The sequence below is a fragment of the Danio aesculapii genome, chromosome 5, assembly GCF_903798145.1.
Source record: "Danio aesculapii chromosome 5, fDanAes4.1, whole genome shotgun sequence".
NCBI lineage: Eukaryota > Metazoa > Chordata > Actinopteri > Cypriniformes > Danionidae > Danio > Danio aesculapii.
Window position 1 is genome coordinate 19,779,847 of NC_079439.1, and position 20,340 is coordinate 19,800,186.

Below are 20,340 nucleotides of genomic sequence, written 5' to 3' on the forward strand. Positions count from 1 at the left end.
AAAATTGCCAGAAAAAGCGTGTTCATGTCTAGAACGCACTGACGTGAGACGTCTACTCCAGCCAATCAGAACACTCATTCAATGCATTCACATCCGCACTGTTTATGAAATTAAAAGCCTTTGAATATTTTTCCAGACACATTTAGCTGCTAGATGTTAGTCAGATAACATTTCTGTTCCTTCTTAATGAAACTGTGGTAAAAATTATGGATAAAAAGCTTATGATAAATCGCTGTTTGTTCACCTTCCAGCTTGTTCAGTTGCTTGACATGTAAAACAGCCAGTGAGCGCCAGCACACACACACACACACACACACACACACACACACACACACACACATTATGTAACATCAACCATCAACAAAAGCCAGATCCTTTCTGTGTTTACAAATACAAGCGCAGCCGTTTAGAGGTCATTTTTGGTTAATGATGTAAGAATTTACCAGTATATTGGAATGGATGTGTGAATGGACTTTTCCGGAAAAATTCTGGAACGTTCTTGCCTGTGTGAACAGCGTTTTTTTGAAAGTAAAGTTGTTCCGGTAATTTTACGGATAATTACCGGTATCACTGTGTGAAAAGATCTTATGACATGGCTTGTTATCCTGCTAGAAGTAACCATCAGAAGATGGATACACTGGGGTCATAAAGGGATGGACATGGTCAGTAACAATACTCAGGTAGGCTGTGGATTTGGTACTAATGGGCCCAAAGTGTGCCAAGAAAATATCACCCACACCATTACACCACCACCTACAGCTTGAACCGTTGATACAAGGCAGGATGGATCCATGCTTTCATGTTGTTGACGCCAGATTCTGACCCTACCATCTGAATGGTCTGAAAATCCAATTTTGGTGAGCCTGTGCGAATTGTAGCCTCAGTTTCTTGTTCTTAGCTGACAAGAGTGGCACCTGTGTGGTCTTCTGCTGTTGTAGCCCATCCGTCTCAAGGTTGGACGTGTTGTGCATTCAGAGATGCTCCTCTGCATACCTCGGTTGTAACGAGTGGTTATTTGAGTTACTGTTGCTTTAGATCAGCTCAAACCAGTCTGGCCATTCTCCTCTGACCTCTGTCATCAACAAGGCATTTGCACCCACAGAACTGCTGCTCACTGGATATTTTCTCTTTTTCTGACCATTCTCTGTAAACCCTAGAGATGATTATGCATGAAAGTCCCAGTAGATCAGCAGTTTCTAAAATACTCAGACCAGCCCATCTGGTACCAACAACTATGCCACGTTCAAAGTCACTTAAATCACCTTTCTTCTCCATTCTGATGCTCGGTTTAAATTGCAGCAGTCCGTCTTGACCATGTATTCATGCGTAAATGCATTGAGTTGCTGCCATGTGTTCGGCTGATTAGAAATTTGCGTTAACAAGCAGTTGGACAGGTGTACCTAATAAAGTGGCCGGTGAGTCTATATACATATTAAAACAAGAAAAGTACATTTTGATATTATGTCAACAAGCCATGATGTTGGTTAGTGCTCTACTATGTGAGCTACAGGAAAATCTAAAGTTTATGGTAAAAGAGCACTAGTTCACGTTAATACAATTACACTAATCTGTAACTTGTCTATCGCAAGGCCCCTTATAGTTGTATTTTACTTGGAAACACGCACGCAAACGCAGCACATACCCAAGATGTTTTCTTGCTTTCTAGTTCTCTTTAGACTGAGCTCAATTTAGCTGACAGTATTTCGTGAATCGGTCGATTTCTCTCAGCTTCAGCCAATTTACTCTGAACAACATGCATGTCGACACTGAGCTGATCTACATGAGACCTTCACAGGAAAGACCTATCCAAACCTCAGCTCCCTCAAACACACACACAGATGTGGTATTTTTAGACCAATTAAAACACTTCTCGCAGTAATCCAGCTGAAGGACAGCAAGAGAGAGACACTTCAGAACAGATCCATCAAGAGATGAACTGGTTATTAGAGAGATAGGCTTGTAAATAAAATGAGGCATTGTTTTCTGGGACTGAAATATTGACATTGGTTCTGCTGGGATTGTTATAGTAGAAACACTGGATGAAGACACCAGGCGTGTTCATTAATTCTGACACTATCGAGTTTCCCACTGACTACTGGGGAGACACCATAAAATACAACACAACAAAAGGCCCATTCACACAAAGGACCATAATTATAACTATAAAGATGCTGTTTCAAAAATCTCTCTAAATGTGTGAAACCACACTACAACTTTAACCACAACGACACAGAAGAACTATTAGTGAAACATTTTATAGATGATGAAAAATATAAACATTTGCAGCCCCAGAAATAAAATGCTTCCCTACTACATAGAAAGTGAAACACAATATGCCCCAAAAAAGCAACCTACTGAAGGCTCATTCTGAAAATGTTGCCCTATATGGGTTTCTGGAGACTTCGAATTATGTAACCAGAAGTACGTATAGCTGCATTTCATTTTTTAAACGAATGCTACGGGGCGGTTGGACGTCATTCTGTTTCACCTTTACCCGCTGTAACCCGTTTGTCCCGTTAGCTCGCCATTTAAGTTGGCAGACATGAGACGCAGAGAGGAGTTGACCACAACGACGGTGTTCAAGTCCGGTGAAGAACGGTTCCAGAAAGCAGGTAAAACAAAAACTGAATCCAAAAAATAAAACAAACAAGTAAATAACAGGGTGAGAATGTGGTAAAATCTGAAAACGTGGTAAAAATCAGACGAGGGCTTTTCTTTTTCTGGATTGCTTTTTAAAGTTGTTGGTTGGGTTTAGGGAAGTGGGTGGGCAGGTCAATCAATAAAATTGGTTGGGTTTAGGGAAGAAGGAGGGTGGGTCAGTCGATCAGTCAGTCAGTCAGTCGACAGCGACCTCTGGTGGGTTTACGCGAAAACATCAGGTGCGAATGGCACTTGCTAGAGAAATTGGAGATCTCAAAAAGCGTACACAGCAGCCTCTCATGGATTCGCGAAAACAAAAACTGCAAAAAAAAAAACTATTTGCGGTTTCCAGAAATGTATATAAGCCTTGTACTTCAGATGCTAAACCGTTTCGAATATTTAGGCAATATTTTTATTTGAAATTTTGATTCTAAATGTTATCAGATCTTTATAAAATAACATAAATATTATAAATATATGTTACTCAACCCCAGATATTCATTTATTTTCTTTTGACTTAGTCTCTGATTATCAGAAGTTGCTAAAGCAGAATGTTCCGCCAACTATTCCACCATATGTTTTATGCAGCGGATGCCCTTTCAGCCACAACCCAGTACTGGGAAATACCCACACACTCTCACATTCACACACATGCACTACTGGCCAATTTAGATCTTCCAATTCACCTATAGCGCATGTCTTTGGACTGTGGGGGAAACCAGAACAGGAAACCCATGCGGAGAAACCCAACAGGAAACATGAGGAGAACATGCAAACTCCACACAGAAATGTCAACTGGCCCAGCCTGGACTCGAACCAGTGACCTTCTTGCAGTGAGGCAGCAGTACTAACCACTGAGCCACCATGCTGCCCCAACCAGGGTGCGATTTACAGGGGGGATTGGGAGGGATTGACCCCCCTGAAGGACATCGAAACAAGATATATGGGGGGGGGGGGGGGGGGGGGGGTCAGCCCTTTAATAGTAATAAATAGCTTTCTCTAAATTAATATCTTAAATAATAATAATTAAAAATATATAATCTAAATATAGATTTGATCACCCTTATAATGGTTCAAACCACTGTGATGCATTCAATTGTGCAAATCAATGCTAGGAAAAATATCATTCAACAGTCTGAAACTGGCAGTACTAGAGCACCGATATTCACAAAACAAGTTTCTTGTAAAATAGGTGTTTATAACTGCATGTACCCTTAAAAAAGAAAAATTAGATACATAATTTGTATAGTTTGATTTACAGTAAATTGATAAAAATAGTATAGTCACTAAATATTCCTCAAAACATTGAAAACTTATACACTTTATTAATAAATTATATGTAAATTAATATATTTGATTCACTGAAGCATGTATTACCAAACTGCTACCGACAACTACTCCCCGATCGTCAAAGTATAATTCGCACCCTGGCCCCAACCCCAGATATGTCAGGAAAACTGAACATTTTCAACTGGTCTCTTATTTATTGCTTTTTCAAAGCTTTATATTTGTATTTCAAGATAATATGTGACAAAAGTAACAAAGTCCTGTTAAAATGGCATGAGGAGAAGATGTGGGTTTAAGAGCTTGATCATTTAAAGCAGCAGATGACAGAATACTGTGTTGGTAAGGAGGACACACTGGTTATTGTTATCTTCATTGTTCCAGTTCTTAATGTGAATGGGCCTTATTGTAATCCATCTTTTTCTGATCACCTTGACATAAAAACACTCGAGTTTTATGCATTGTAGTGAAAATATGGCAATGAACATATGTGATACATAATATGAAGTAGAAACACTAAAAATCACTAAAACTCCAAAAGTTTCGTTTTTATCTAGTCCATGAAGCCCGATCTGTGTTTCTGGATCAAAGTGACCCAAAATAATAGAGCAGGTCATAATTATTGTATGAACACAAACCTGATGAACCCATGATGAAACTGAGGTTACACCTAGTACTGTTCATTTCTGAAAGACCTGTATCTGAAACACCAGTGTGATTAGCTGGACCAAATGGTCAAGTTCCTTTATTCATTCATTTTCTTTTCGGCTTGATCCCTATTAATCTAGGGTCGCCACAGCAGAATGAACCACAAACTTATCCAGCACATGTTTTATGCAGTGGATGCCCTTCCAGCTGCAACCCATCACTGGGAACATCCACACACACCCATTCACACACATACACTACAGGCAATTTAGCCTACTCATTCACCTGTACCACATGTCTTTGGACTTGTGGGGGAAAACGGAGCACCTGGAGGAAGCCCACACGAACACAGGGAGAACATGTAAACTCCACACAGAAATGCCACCTGACCCAGCCAAGGCTCGAACCAGCGACCTTCTTGCTGTGAGGCGAACATGCTACCCACTGCGCCACCGCGTCGCCCAAAAGGTCAAGTTGTTCACCACAAACCTTATCTGGTGAATTACTCAACCAGTGGGGCCTTTCTAAATCCTATAAGGATTTACCAGCACACCAGTATCCACAACACAACATATGCTGATGTCCAGCAATGCTGTTTTTTTTTCACAACAGTCTCTAGGCAAGCAGCAGACCTCCAGTATTCACCCCCGGGGTTTTCTGGCCCTCAAACACAAATCTTTGTGAACCTACCAGAGCAGTGTTTTCTAACCTTTCTACTCAGACAGTAACACTCATTTACTCCTTCATCCGTCTACTGTATATATATATATATATATATATATATATATATATATATATATATATATATATATATATATATATATATATATATATATATATATATATATATATATATATATATATTTGCTTAAGTTCAAATTTTCCAACGTCATTCGTGATGCGTCATTCACGTGGAAAGTGCCGCAGGATGTTTATTCGTGCCTTTGCATTGACTCAACATGTAAATCACTCACGCTAGATGCTTCAGCAGCACCTGGTGTGAACGCAGCAATAGTAATGCATTACAGATTTGAAAAATGTTGACAGCATCCTCTAGTGGATTTGTCATCTGAAATGTGCAAAAAAAATAAATGCACCCGAGCAACTTATTTAACGTTTCATAAAAGTCGAGGCTGAAGTATGCATTTCCAATGAGCCTGGGCTGACAGACCCACACTAGACCACTGCATTCCTTTAACTTTAACAATTCACAGAACTGCATCTTGCTGAATAAATACTTGCTTATTTGCACAAACTGAGTATAATAATCGTTTAATTTGATGATGCTAAATTCAAAAGTTAATAAAAACTTTCGGATTTTCAAAAATGTACTGTGGTTTAACTACTCAAATCTGATACATTGCTATGTATAAAAATTGGTATAATATAATATAATGTGGTCATATATGCAACATATTTCAAAATATTACAAAAATGGCTGTTTATATACACATCTATTTTTTACAAACTGGAATTCCATAAATGTACATACATCTCTAAATATATATTTTCTGTATTGATATATGGTCATATATGAACATATACAGTATTTGAATATATCTAGTTTATATTTGAACATATTCAAACATGTTTGTAATTCAAACAATTGAAAAAAAATATGCTAATTGCTATTTTTGCAATATTTTGACATACATATTGCATATATGACATCTTACAGTATATATATATATATATATATATATATATATATATATATATATATATATATATATATATATATATATATATATATATATATATATATATATATATATATATATATATATATTTGCAATATTTTGTGTGTGAAATCAAAATATGAACTTGTATGTCATATGTAACGTGCATACATTTCCATAATTCTGATTTTTATGTGGGGTAGTAAAACAACATCCAAAGATATATCAGAAAACTTATAGGTCCTGGTTACATTTACTTCTATCACTGGGCGTAATGTAATAATTGAAGTAAAAATCAGCTGGGAACTGAACAACCATAACTTTGTGCCAGATTTTTTGGTATCAATTTATAATATCATAAATAGTTCCTCAAAATGTGCATCATATTTGATCAAAATTGCCATGTATTTATAAGTGCAACCTATTTAACAGGAGAAATTGCTCATCGATTACAATAAGCAAATACATTAACAGTTGCTTTTACAATAAAGTTTATGTCTACACATTCCATAATATACAGCATAGTCTACGTTCACATATTATCATTATCGTGCCCTAGTTTACTGCAATGCATTTACAGATTCTTTGCTTGTTAGTGTACATTGTGTAGCCTTCACCTGATCTGCACAGCTCTGCACACACTCAAATGCGTACAGTATAAACACTCCAAACCTCATGACCAGCATGAGTATAGGCATAGAATATTATGAATGTTATCTTTCTAATCCAGACAGGGTTTAGAGAACTGCAACACCTCAGCAACGCTTCCAGTAACACCCCTGCTGGCTGGCAAACAAAGCAAATCTCAACGCACGAGGATAAAACATTCAAGCGCTACAGTTGATGTAGTGAACAAGCTCCAAAGTCACTGAGCTATGACATCCACTGGGCTGGCATATGCTTCAAGTAGCATGTCATATTTAGAAATGTGATGCTTTTCTTTGTTTTTTGATGGCCGTGTCTCAGCGAGGAAAACAACAGGGGAACATTTCAGCTCTTGTCTGGGAGACTAGAATTATAGAGTTTTTAGTGTATAGCCTACACAACTGAAAGCAACTACTTAGGTCATTTATGCTTAGATATACCGTTTACCACAAAAAAAAATGTCCACTATACCATTTGTATTTATCAGGCACATTAATAAATCCCCAAAATGTAACAATTTTCGAAAGAAATTTCGAAGAAAGCTGAAAACTGGCAATTTTACATTCTTAATGCAGGATTACTACACCATCAGAAATAGAGGTACGAGAGCTGTCGCTGGGGTGGTATCTGTTCAAAAGGTACACATTTGTACTTAAAAGATCCATACTGGTACCTCAAAGGTATAGGTACCTACAATTTTCAAGAAGTACACATTTGTACTTTTTAGGTACTAGCATGTACCCCTGAAAGTGGTGGAAAGAGTGCTGAAATATCATACCTAACTAAAAGTACCATTATTTGCCTAAAAATGTAGGGCAAGTAGAGTAAAAGTATCTGTTGCAGGGGCGTAGCAACCGGGGGGGGGGGGGGGGGGGGGTGTAGGGGGGGTTACGTCCCCCTCACTTTTAGAGACATAACATTTAGAAACAGGTGATTAATAGTTATATGAACATATGATCTCATACAGCCGTCCCCCCCACATTTAAAATGTCTGCTACGCCCCTGATCTGTTGTAAATATTACTCTAAGTATGTAAAAAGACCTTTCAAAAGTAGAAGAGTAAAAGAGTAGTGAGTATTACGTTGTGAAAAGTTGATGCGTTTACATGTAATTTGTGAATGTGTGTAAACGTAACATTCTGTGGTGCATTTACTTATTGCCCAGCAGGCACACGTCATAAGATGTTAATATTAGGTTCGATTTAGTTTGTGATATCAGCTGACCAAAATTCAATGTCTAGCCAACATCTAAGGACAATGTTATTTTGATGTCCAATAACAACATCAAATGATGTTGATATTAGGTTGTGTTAGAAAGTGACCAAAATCCAACATCTTAAACTAACATCATATTGACGTCAAATACTGACATTTATTTGTCAGGTATGGCAACCAAAATCCAACATCTGATCATCTAGTGGTTATGTCCACACTACGTCAAGCTGTAATATCATTAGATGTTGATATTTGGTTGATTTTAGGTTGGACGTTGAGTTCTGACGTCAACACGATTTTCATTTCCAAACAAAATACAATGTCCCCACGACGTTGGAGTCGACTTCAATCTGACGTCATATTGACGTCTTGTGCCTGCTGTGTGTTTAAGGCCATTTCGGTCAACATCTAAACAGTCTATGGGTCAATGCGTTTAAAGATTTTGGACATTTTCTTGGACACAAAGTGACGTCAACATGACGTCAGATTGAAGTTGTACCCCAACGTCGTGGGGACATTGCATTTTGTTTGGAAATGAAAATCGTGTTTGACTTCAGAACTCAACGTCCAACCTAAAATCAACCAAGTACTTCCAAACAGTTTGCTGCAATTATAAATCGCCCATGTCTTGAGGTAGTTCATTATGATGTGACTTACCACTTTACTTCTATGTGCGATTTGATTGGACAGGAATCACAGAACTGAAACTAATCCCCAATAAAAAATAAAGTAGTGACTCCAGGTTGAAGAAAAGTAATAGAATAATTGTACCAATAAAGCACTAAAACGGTACTCAAGGAAAAGTAAAATTACACATTTTTAAAACTACTTGGTAAATTACAACTCCTGAGAAAAACTACTTAATTACAGTAATTGGAGTATTTGTAATTTGTTACTTTACTCCACTGACCCCTGAGGTACTAATAAGAACCCTTTAGTTACAAATGTGTACCTTTTGAAATAGTACCACCCCAGTGACAGCTCTCGCACCTCTCGAGAGTGTATGGAAGACAATAATTAACTGTTTTATTACTAAGTTAATAATTTAGTCCAGGTTCACTTAGATATCACACTCCCATAAGATTCATAAAACAATTGAATTAACAAACAAAAACTGCTCCTTCTATGACATTAATTTCACAATAAAACTTATTTGAGCTAAACCAAGTTGGCTGCGTCATATGTCCCTAAAACAGCTGCCAAAACATTTTTTGATCACTCTCTGGTGCCAGATGGCAGTATAGGTCACAAACTCTGTGAGGGGGGTCTGGATGCAGACCTAGTGCAGTGCAATCTGAGCTGCATCCAATGCTTTTTAATGTGCTCACCTAACCCCACCCCTCACAGTGACTTCAATAGCTCCATTGAGTGCATTGTGTTTGACATTGCATCACTGAGATATGCAGTCTCAGCTTGCATCATCAAGTCTGCGTCCAAATACTATTGAACTCCGCCCTTTCAAAATTACTTTTTACATCAAACATGTTAGGTAGTCTAGTTCTTATTCTGATGAGTTTTCAAGTAATACTCCTAATATTTTTTGCTTATCTTTAGTTATTTGATTTTATTCAAATAAAAGTATGTTGCCATTGCATCATGATGATCACGACCTTTAGTTTCTTTAAGATCATGTTAAGTATATCATATCTCAGGCAAAACCATTTTAGGGCCGTCAATTTGCTTGATTGGTGCTGCTCGCTTGATTGAGTGTCAATAATCGACATATTTTATAATAAATAAATAAATATTGTAATATTTTAAAATTGGTTGTCACAAAATGTGTCACAATATTAGAGATCATTCATTCATTCTGTTTTTTAATTAGTCCCTTTATTAATCTGGGGTCGCCACAGCGGAATAAACCGCCAACTTATCCAGCATATGTTTTAGGCAGCGGATGCCCTTCCAGCTGCAACCCATCTCTGGAAAACATCCATACACACTCATTCACACTCATACAATACGAACAATTTAGCCTACCCAATTCACCTGTACCGCATGTCTTTGGACTGTGGGGGGAAACCGGAGCACCTGGATGAAACCCACACGAACGCAGGGAGAACATGCTAACTCCACACAGAAATGCCAACTGACCCAGCTGAGGCTCGAACCAGCAACCTTCTTGCTGTGAGGTGACAGCACTACCTACTGCACCACCGCGTCACCCAATATTAGAGATAACCAAGATATTTAACATAATTACAGTATTCTACCCATAATAAGACAAATAATGCACACCAGCCTAAGAAAAATATTTGTTAATAGTTCTTCAGCAAAAGAACAGCATTCGCATTGTATTCAAGTCTCCTGGGAGAATGCAAATGCTTTGTAGTTGCTCAGGGGAACACAAACATTTTGTGAGAGAAAATATTTTTCACACCACTATCTAATTAAAGCAGGAGTGGTCAAACTTTTTCTTATGACGGGCCGAAAAACAAACTTGATTAAGGGCCATGGGCCGAAGGTAAATATATCAAGCTGCCTTACAAAGTTTCCATGAATAATTTTCTTATTTATTTAAAAAAAAAAATAATAATACTTTAAGTATATTAACCAAACCATTATATATATTGTACATTTTATAATGAACCTTTTTTAATGAAAACATAAGAATTCCATTTATAGCGTTATGGAGTTTAATGCTGAATACACTAGTCAAGCTGCTCCTGCCTTCATTTACAACATTGAATTGAAACACTTAATTCAAGTTTGTTTTTTGTAGCTTAAAAATTAAACCAACAAATGAAAAAAGTTACAATAAATTAGAAATGACAATGTGTATTAAAAGCATTAATCCCAACCCTCCCCAAAATTCTCTCTCTTTTCTCAGATGGGAAGGCAAGCCAAATCAAAGGTTACAATGGGCCAACTTTGGCCCACGGGCCCTAGTTTGGGCATCTCTCCTTTAAAGGGAAAGCGCACCGAAAAATAAAAATCATGTCATCCTTTCCACAGCCTTTACATGTTCCAAACCTGTATGGGTATCTTTTTTTCAGGTGAACACAAAAGATATTTTGAAAATGCCGGAAACCTGTAACTATCATTTGTTTTTCCTACTATAGAAGAAGTTAACTGTTACAGATTTTAAGCTTTCTTCAACATATCTTTTTTTTTGTGTAAAATTCTTATTTTTGGCCGAGCTGTCCCTTTAAGGCTCAGTACTACAATGGAAGGGCATTTGCTTTTGATTTTGGTGGGGACCTATTTTGACATCAACCCCCCCAACTGTAAAATTTAAATGTACCTTCACATTTAAAATGTAAAGTTAAAGGAATGTCTGACAGAAAGGTAGTTTAATAAAGACTTCTGTTTACTGAAGGCTTATTTGTGCATAAATCACTGCATCTGAACACATTTTTGTAAGTACAATATTGCTACTTATGCACTTTAAACTAAAAGATGACTTCACATGTCCATGTTCTATTTCTTCTCTGAGAGTATTTTTTAAATAAATAAAATACAATCAGTAATAAAAACAACATTAAATCAAGCATGTCTTATGGTGTAAAAGTAAATTTACATGATTTTACTTTGACAAGGAATCAAAGTAAAAGCAGGCTTCTGGAAGGGGGAGGCATATGACACAATAACCATTTTATCTTGATTGTTGTTTTTTCGTAATTGTTGTGGAGGCCAAAAATCAAAACAATTTTTTTATTAATTGCACATCCATGGTTACTATTATGGTGGACTTGTAGCAAACTTTACGTAGCTGCTTATGTCCATGTCTCACCTAAGTCTTGCACAGTAAGCCTGACTGGAAAATTTCGACAAAACATTAGCCTATTTTATTGTGAAGGTGATTAAATTATTGGTGGGGACATTTTAATAATCTGTGGATATTGGGGGGAACATGTCCCCTCCATCCATGCTAATTCTACACCCTTGCTACAATGTAAAGCTATACACAGTGGCGGATATAGGCATGGGCAGCATCTTGCTGGGGGCGGCATGGAAACACCCCCCCCTGGCCCTTATCTTTTGTCCGCGACACAGCCCCCCCCTCCCCAAACTTCCACCACCCACTCTTCATTTTCATCCACCAAAGGGCGGCACGAACACTATGAGGGCAGAATGACTGCCATTTGCCTAGAGCGCCAGTTAAGCTTGGCTATACACGATCCTTTAGCATTATTCAAAATATTGCCAACTATGAGAAGGCTACAATATAGGTTGCTTTGAACAAAAGCTGCCAAATGCATCAGATGTGAGTTTACAATCTCTGTATGCCCCCTGTTGTCCTCCATGTTGTGTAGATCAGCGGGAGAGGAGGTTTGTGGTAGTATGTGTTTGCAGATATATGCTTTCTCTAGTGTGCGTATATGTATGTTAATATGCGCAGGTTTGTGGCCTCAGCAGCTTTGGCTCGAGCTCACCTGAGTCTGTCAGAGAGGATTACACTGCTGCCAGCCACATCAAAGAGGATTTACAGATGATTTCTCAACCCAATCGGCACAAGGTGACTTCATTTATTTGAGCTTCTCTTTGAATACAAGGATAACATTAATCAGACGCTCGACGGAAAAGACTTCATTTGAAAAATGTCAAAAGTGCTGAAACTGAATGTGTACTAAAACTAAGAGATTTGACTACATTTAAAGTCAAATTCACTTAACTTTTTTTTTATTATTAATTTTTACATTAATTTTGTTTTACATCTAAAATTTACACAGTACAATAATAAACATGACACTTCTCAGCAAGACTGGACAGAGGAAAGAAAATTGATCCAATGAGACTACAAGCGATTATAAAAAAGATAATAACAGTCCAGTTTCAATACATTGCAGGTCAAAGAGGGGAAAATCATACAAGCAAGAAAATGTTTTCAAACTCTGTAAGTCTCAACTTTTTACAAATCAAAACTATTAAATCAACTGTTAAAAAAACACAATTAACTGAAATAATATACAAATATTCCAAACATAAAGTTTTTTTTTAAATAGTTAAGATCATTTACACCTTTTCTTTTTTTCTTATTTAACGCATCTGCTTTTGGAATATGAAGATTTAATGAGTTTATTGAATATGTGCTGATTTTAAATATCCAGGAAACATCTTCACCTGAATAATGCTGTTTTTTAACATGGTTAATTCATTAGTTTGTTTAAAAAAATAATAAACAGAATTTGTGATTATTATTACAATAAAATTTGTTAGTCAGCATTGTTTTTTACTTTTATTTTTTAATATATTTTTTAACTTAGAAAAATGAGGGGGGTTTAAATAAATAAAGAATGAGGACAAAGGTCTTTAGAGACATCACATCCAGCTCTTACATCTTTCTTATACAGTTTTGTCTTTTTGACAGTTATACATACTGCAAAAAAATGTCTAAACAAAAAGTCAAGACAACAAATATTTTAATGTATTTTGTATTTAATTTTTGTATTTTTGTAATTTATGTAGTTTTGTATTTTATTGCTCCGACTTACTTTAAGTGACTAATAAGTTAATCAGGTTTCAACTACAAAGTTTATTGTAATATTTAAAGTCAATTTTGATTGATGCAAGTAAAAGCTTATTTAATTCAACTAAAGAATAAGGCAGCAAGAATGTTTTACAGCGCAGTTTGTACATTCCTGATCAGGCTAATATTCCCATTGATCCCCACCCCATCAGATATAAAAAAGGGAAAGAGGTATTATGAATATAACCAGCAAAAAAAAAAAAAAAAAAAAAGCTAATTCAAGTATTTATGGTACATTCGATTTAATTCCACATGTACAGAAAAACCAGAAACATACTCATTGTAAAGCACTCCATATTCATGCACTATCCATTTTCCTGTATATAATAGCCATTTTAACATATTCTTTTATTTTATATGATTCTTTTATTATTTTATTTAAACTTTTTTCGTAAATGAAATTACATAAAAATAGTCACCCCAACAAAAAAGCAAAAAAAGTCAAAATTAATAAATAAATGGAGACACAAAAAACTATAAAGTTCAAGTTCCATTATCAAAATATGTTCAGTTGCAATGTGTTGATAAAAAATTGAGAAAATCTATAAAAGTTTGCCATACAGTTTGCAATGTGTTGAAATTTTGGTTCCAAAAAGCATCTCAACAAGCTAAATGAAACAATTCACCCATCCATATAGTCATTCCAACCAATTCTTATCAAAATTGTCCACAGTTTTCCAAGAAAAAATGTAATTTTGTCCATATTAAGTATCATTTACCATCACCATCCACTCTTCCTTGATAGGTGGATTCTCATCCAGCCCTTTTACTAGCAACCTTTGAGGAGCTATTTATCTTGAGCATGAAATTCATCAGTTGCTATGTTTCCAAAGTAGATAGTTCCAAAGATAAGATCAGTCTCTAGCCATCATATTTTTTTAAAAAAAGATCCTCTCAGTAGTGCAAAGCAAAACACAAGAACCTAGAAGCATCCAGCAACAGCTCAGGCACAGTCTGAATCCCATTTCTCCAGCCCATTTCCAGCATTCTGCGACTGTGACCCCTCACTTTTTGTGCGAACTCTTTTCCTTTCCTGTATTTTGACTCATTCCATGAGTGCTCTTAAGTAAACTACTGCCCAAAGACCAGGTGAGAGGTAGAGAGAAATATGAAGCATTTCGGATGGCTTTTTGAAAAGACTACTTTGGCTAGCATTGCATTTTGTGAGTATTTTAAATGGTGCTTTTGAGCTCATCATGTAGCCTTTGATGTGTTTTAGAAAATGACATTTATTTCAAATGAACCATATATTTTGACTCAATCTTTATACGTGTGTGTGCATATGTGATAAAGACGTTGCATGCATGTAAATTGTGTCAGTGTATGCATCTTTGGGGCTGTTCTCTCTGCAGCAGCTACAGGCTTTTGTACAGTGAATGTAATGGAGTGGAAAATGCACTCGGCTGCTCTTTATTCGACACAACTACATCACCAGCGGGATCTCTCCACTTTCATCGGTCTCTCTGATACACCACCTGCCCGCACATGACCTGACAATCCAATGCATGTCATCAGCATACATGATAAAAACTCAAGACTTAAGGAATACGGATCAGAGCACCGACATTTGCCCTTATTATTCACCAGCACACTTAACCAGATCAGCATGCAGACAGTAACTTATAATAAAACATGACTGAGTGTTTTGATGTCTCTGAAAGTAGCTTATGATCATTTTAAATTAGACTTAATAGAGCTGTTTGCTTTATTACAATATTTTAAAAAGCTGCAATGCTTCAGAGATGCATCAGGTGTAATTTGAAGACAAAAAAACCTAAAAAATGTCTTGAAATACAACATCTGAACAATCTTTATAGGAGTGGTAGTCATAGGATAAGCGAAATAACTTACTCCGGATTGGTGGCACGATGTTTCAGTGGGTACTCACTGTCGCCTCACAGCAAGAAGTTGTTGGTTCAAGTGGCGGCTAGGCCAGTTGGCATTTCTATGTGGAGTTTGCGTGTTTGTTTCCTCGGGGTACTCCAGTTTCCCCATAGCCCTGCACTAGGGGAATTTGATAAACCAAATTGGCCTAGTGAATGTGAGTGAATGGGTGTTTCGCAGTGCTGGGTTGTGATTGGAATGGCATCCACTGCATAAAACATTTGTCGGAGTACTTGGCGGTTCATTCTGCTGTGGCAAACCTTGATAAATATGGGACTATGCCGAAGGAAAATGAATGAATGGATGAACTTACTCCAGTTTGTTGAATTTGAAAATAATGCACTATGGGTATAACTCCACTTCACATCATGACTGCATCATCACCAGCATGTTTTTGCCTGAATATTAATAAAAAGTAGCCTAATAGACTTATTGACTACATTAGACCTGTTTAAGTGCTTGTCAATGCAAATATATAATCAGCCAAATCACACGGCAGCAGCTCAATAAATTTTACTGAGGACATAAATCGCATTCTTCTACTACTACTACTACTACTACTACTCTTATTAAAATGAAAATGCGGGTAATAATTACTCACCCTTGTGTTGTTCCAATCCCCTGAGTCTTTTGTTTATTCTTGGAAAACAAATTAAGATATTTTAGATGAAATCAGAGAGCTCTCTAGTCCTCCATATATGGTCAAAAGACGTTCAGAGTCCGGAGAAAGAACCAGAAACATCAAAACATTACATGCGACTTCAGTGTCAGCTAGCTCTCTGCAACATAAACACAAAAGCTTCTGTTTGACAAATAAGATCTAAAGAGCAGAGCCCTGAATGCCCACCAAATTCTCAGGACGGGAAATAAGGATCTCATGGTCTATAGTGTCAAAAGCTGAAGTAAGGTCAAGAAGCAAAAGGATCACAGAGTGCCCCAAGTCCCTAATTAACAAAATATCATTCATTACTCATAACAGTGCAGACTCAGTACTATGATGTGCCTTAAAACCTGATTGAAAAACTTCATGAATACTGTTAAGCTCCAGAAAGCTTTGCAATTGTGTTAAAACAGTTTTCTCCAAAATCTTAGATAAAAAGGGTAGCTTAGAAATAGGTCTAAAATTGGACAGCACAGATTTATCCAAATTTGGCGTTTTTAAAAGAGGTTGCACAACAGCATGTTTCAATTGAGAAGGCACCACACTAGAAACAAGACTCCTATTTATAATGGACAGAATACTAGGGCCAATAATCTCAAAAGCTTGTTAAAAAAAACTTTAATGGAAAAATATCCAATGGACAGCTGCTAAGTTTTATCTGGCCTACTGTATCAGTTAGAGACAAAAGAGAGACAGGAGTGAAACTAACAAGTGCAGCAAGGGACACATCAGGTTCAGGAAAAGCAATATCGAAGCTAACAATTCCAGACCTAATTGAAGAAATCTTATCCGTGAAAAAAGTTTTAAAAAGTTTCACATGATTCCTCCATAACAACATTTGACCCAGGGTTAATCACAGAAATTATGCAGGAGAATAAAACATCAGGCTTATTTTGATGAATTACTGATTAATTCAGAAAAATATTTCCTCTTAGCTTCCTTCATTGAAACTTGATAATTGGAGAGAGATTCCTTAAAGATCTCGTATGACACCTGCAGTTTATCTCTCTTCCACTTGCGTTCAGCCTTTCTGCAGGCCTGTCTAGATGCCCGAGTTGTCTCATTCAGCCAAGACTCAGATCTAGGCTTAACAGTTCTAGTTTTTCGGGGGCAACAAAATCTAAGATGGAAGAAAAAAGAGCAATTGTCAAAGTCAACCCATTGCTGCTTCCAACATCTTAAAAGGACCGTTCAACTAAAAATTCAAATTTACTCACCATTTACTCACCCTCAAGAAGTGTTGCCAACTATTTTTAATGAAAAGGGGCCAAGCTCTTTCCAAAAAGTCGGTAAATTACGTTATACGTCAATTTCCACATAACTAATGTCATCACGTCCAACTGTTTCTGTTTGTTAGACAACCTATGCTTAATAAAGGGGCATTTATATTTGCACATATGTGTAATTTATATATGCATGCCAATTTTAATGAATTTATTGCTTTTAGAATACTGTATATTAGTATAGATGTGTAGTGAATTTGCATTAATCTTTCAGACTTAAACTCAGACAAGTTCTGAAACTGTCACTAAAATCTCTGATTGTGAACAAGAAAACAATAAACTCAACAAATTAAACTGTTAAATTTAAAACTAAGGAGAAGCAGATCGGTTTGACTGTACAAGGAAATACCTCACACTCACAGTGCTAAATCATTTCCCGTGAGTATGCAAGGAATGATCTGCTTTCAGGCTGCACATGGGAGAGACTGCTATACTAGGACTACATTTACTTTAGTCATTTAGCAGATGCTTTTATCCAAAGCGACTTACAAATGAGGACAAGGAAGCAATTTACACAACTATAAGAGCAGCAGTGAACAAGTGCTATAGACAAGTTTCAGGTGGGGCTAGGCCACTTGTCAGTGCTCTGAGGCAGGGAGAGGCCGACAGCATCACCTGCAGCTTGTTGAGAAGAGTAGGAACAGTAGAGTATAGACACATGAAAGTCTATTGAAATTTCCAGTAACCAAAAAAAAAAAAAAAGTTGCTAGATTTTATCTTTTGAAAATTTGTTGCTAGGGGGTCTGAAAAGTCACTAAATTTAACGACAAAGTCGCTAAGTTGGCAACACTGCCCTCAAATGGTTCCAAATCTTTGCAAGTTTCTTTATAGTGTTAACCACTAGATTAATTTAAAGCAAGATGAAAACCTGTAACTGTTTACATCTATAGTAGAAAAAAAACATACTTTGAAAGTCAATGGCTACAGGTTTCAGCTTTCTTCAATATATCTTCCTTTATGTTCAGAACAGAAGAAAAACAGCTAGCTTTGGAACAAGTAAAGGGTAGCCTTAGTAAATAAATAATGACAGAATTTTCAGTTTTGGATGAATGATCCCTTTAACACCCCAAATCACAAAGCTCAAATCATCTCAAACTGGTTTCCTGAACATGACAAGTTGTACACAAATGTCCTCCACAGTCACCAAATCTCAATCCAAAATGATCCTTTGGGATGTGGTGGAACAGCAGATTCGCATCACAGATGGAGGAATGTTTCGAGCACCTTCTTGAACCTGTTTGTCACAAAGCCTAAAGGCAGTTCCAAAGGCAAAAAGGGTTCAACCTGGTAGCCAACCCAGGGCCATTTATATCGAAGTTGATATTTAGCCGTACCATATTGATGTTTCGTAACATAATTTTTATGAGGTGGGTTGTTAGTCCAACGCTCAACCCCTAACCTGGATGACCAAAATATAAACACATACACTACGGACAGTTTAGCTTACCCTGTTCACTGATAGCACATGTCTTTGGACTTGTGGGGGAAATCAGAGCACCCGGAGGAAACCCACACCAACACAGGAACATAATATGCAAACTCCACACAAAAATGCCAACTGATGCAGACGGGGCTCAAACCTGCGACCATCTTGCTGTGAGGCAACATTGCTACCCACTGCACCACCGTGTCACCCACCTAAAGTGTATATATGCGCATATTTTGTATGGCTCCTTTAATCAGAGGCTACATCACAAGGTTTTTCCCGAAATGCTATCATTTGTTGTGATCAGAGATATGAAAAGATGACTTAACGGGAAGCAGAGACGTCCTTCATCACGCCGCTCTCCCTCTGTGTTCATGTTTCTGTCAAACCCAGTCTCCTTTTTCCATCCGCTCTCTGAAATGAATACCCCCTACCCTTCCATTTAAACACACACACTCGCACTTAGATGTAAAACGCTCTCTGCAAGTGGCCGGTCGGCAGATTACATGTTGAGCGGAGGCAATTTGCTGACAGACAAGCCTGAACATTTCAATCATCTGCTGGAAGACGGTGACAATACTTCACACCTGACCCTCCGGCCGCTCCTCTTCCTCCTTCAATGAGACGCAAATTGAAGCCGCGCAAATTTGTCTCGTCTTTTCTTACGACAAATGACGGCATTCATATGGGGACGGTGTTGCTTGATCTTCCAAACCTTTCATTTAGGTTCAGGCTGCCTCTTTCTTTCTCGGTCTCGCGGATAGGATTTCATTTTGATCATCACATTCAAAACATGGTGGTGGAGAGTGAGATGAATCTGGGTTGAAATGAGGAGGCCGCTGCGTCTTGCTGCATTTTTGATTTCTGAGAGGTGGTCTGGGATCCTGCGGTGACAGTCCAGAAGAAAAATGTTCTAGGCTATTAATTTTAGTCTGTGCCTAAGAGGACAGAGATAAACCTTTATAGAAGAACAGGATTTTGCATTACTTTTAAACGCTTGTTTGATGTCATTTTGATTAAATTCGTGTTTCATAATTCAATATGTTTAAGGATGGACTGATATAGGTCTTTGATCCTAAAATGGATTCTTTGAGGTCTGATCTAATAAGAAAAGCAAGAAAAATAAAACACACACACACACACACACACACGCACACACACTCACCGGCCTCTTTATTAGGTACACCTTACTGGGTTACTTAGTTGGACCTTTTCCCCATCAGAACTGTCATCTGCACATCCATGATGCGCATCTCCCGTTCCACCACACCCCAAAGGTTCTATATTGGATTGAGAACTGGTGACTGTGGAGGCCATTTGAGTACAGTGTACATTGTTATGTTCAAGAAAGCAGTCTGAGATGATTTGCGGCTTTTTGACATGGAGCGTTATCTTGCTGGAAGTAGCCATCAGAAGATGGGTACACTGTGGTCATAAAGGGATGGACATGGTCAGCAACAATACTCAGGTAGGCTGTGGCATTAACATGATGCTCAATTGGTACTA